Raw genomic sequence first — 1,947 nt, 5'->3', positions numbered from 1 at the left:
CATCCTGGGACCATCTGCCCAGAGTTAGGATCATCCGAAGTGGACTGGGCCCTCCCACATTGTGAGGCCAAGGAGCTGTGAGAACGGGGGAACCAGCCTGGAGCAAGAGTGAGGTCGAGCTGTGTCCAAACCCTGAAAATCTTGTCCTGAGACCAGGAGGCATAAGACTCCTTCCTCTCTGCTCTGAGCCTGCATGTCTGGCTTAGCCTTATAGCCCCCACCCTTGAGGTAGACACCCAGCCTGATGGCCAAGTTATAGGTTAAATTTCCTCTCTCTTTACAAGGCCATGTCCAGCAAGCACCTGGAATTCCTCTTCATGCATATAAGGCATTCCCAGCACCCTGGCCCTGGCCAATGGTGTACACTTACCCCAGAAGCCTCTACACACTCCCAAGGGTTTCAATAGCCTTTCTTTCCCCCAGTGAAATTAGCTGCTCAGTGAAGCCTGCTTCCTGAGAAATCTGTTTCTCAACATACTTACCCATTGCCTGAGGTCTCCATCACCCCAGGTGTTCCTGCCCTGATATCCCTCTCAGGCCACTGATCCCACGTGATCATACCATTAAGGGAGGGGTAGCCCAGTGGGGATGACACCACATCAAACAAGAAAATGTCTCACAGTCTTGCTTACTGGCTAATCTGATGTAGAAATTTTCTCAGTTGAGATGCCCTCTTCCCAGATGACCCTGTTTTGTGTCAGATTGACTGGACCAATGCAAACAAACAAACAAACAAACAAACAAAAAACAAAAACAAAAAACAAAACAAAAAAAACCCTCCTAAAACAAACTAACAAAAAAACCAAACAACCAGCCCAAGTGTATTCAGTTGGAAAGGGGAACTATTTGATAAATCACAGCCCAAAGCATTTTTGCTATGACTTCATTAAATCCTATGTAAGTATACAGTTATTGAAAGGCAGGAAATGATGTAGACTGTACGGGATGTACAGGAAATGGTGTACACCTCTGGATGGTAGGTGATGGCATTTTCTTTTTTCCTTATAGCTGTACCTTATAACGTTCTTGCACACTTACGCTGTTTTAATAATGCTAAATTTTTAAAATTAAAAAGACAAAGCTGTGCCTGCTGGAATATATCTGTAATGTCAGCATTCAAGAGATGGAGGTGGGCTGGAGAGATGGCTCAGAGGTTAAGAGCAATGACTGCTCTTCCAGAGGTCCTGAGTTTAATTCCCAGCAACCACATGGTGGCTCACAACCATCTATAATGATATCTAGTGCCCTCTTGCAGATAAAACATTGTATGCATAATAAATAAATCTTTAAAAAAAGAGAGATGGAGGTAGGAAGCAAGTTTGAGGCCAGCCTGGGCTACAGGAGACCCTGTTTTGGAAACCAAAAATAAATATAAATAAATAAGTAAAACTTAGAGAACATGTCTAAAACCAAACTCCTCAACTTGCCCTCAACCATCTCCTCCCTCAGGCTCCCCTTCTTGGTGAATGGCTGTGCCACCTTCATGGTGGCTCTGGTCAGAAGCATTCCCTTTCTTTTACTATCTATTATTGTGGCTTTTTTAAAAAAAAAACCACCAACAACAACAACACAAACAAAACAACAAAAATCTTAAGAGTCTGATCCTTTCTCAGTACCAAAATAAGCAAAGAGGTGCAAAGGGAATGACCAAGAATATCCCAAACAGCAAACAGTATTACTGAGCATGTGTGCGCCATCTCTGCGGTGTTTTTTAAAAAAAGATTCGTTTGTTTATTCATTATGTATAGTGTGTTCTGCCTGCATGTACACCTGCAGGCCAGAAGAGGGCACCAGACCTCATTATAGATGGTGTGAGCCACCATGTGGTTGGTGGCAATTGAACTCAGGACCTTTGGAAGAACAGCCAGTGCTCTTAACCTCTGAGCCATCTCTCCAGACCTGTGTGTGTGTGTGTGTGTGTGTGTGTGTGTGTGTGTGTGTGTGTGT

The 1,947-nt window shown here is 43.9% G+C and overlaps 1 protein-coding gene across 1 annotated transcript in view; it reads left to right on the top strand.

The window, feature by feature from the left end:
- Myoz3 (myozenin 3) overlaps window positions 1-1,947 on the top strand; it is a 17,656-nt gene that overhangs the window by 10,474 nt on the left and 5,235 nt on the right. The window lies entirely within an intron of this gene.

The sequence above is a fragment of the Psammomys obesus genome, unplaced genomic scaffold, assembly GCF_907164565.1.
Source record: "Psammomys obesus unplaced genomic scaffold, mPsaObe1.curated_primary_1811, whole genome shotgun sequence".
Lineage (NCBI taxonomy): Eukaryota > Metazoa > Chordata > Mammalia > Rodentia > Muridae > Psammomys > Psammomys obesus.
The sequence above is the reverse complement of the archived record's forward strand: the minus strand, read 5'-3'. Positions and strand labels throughout refer to the sequence as shown.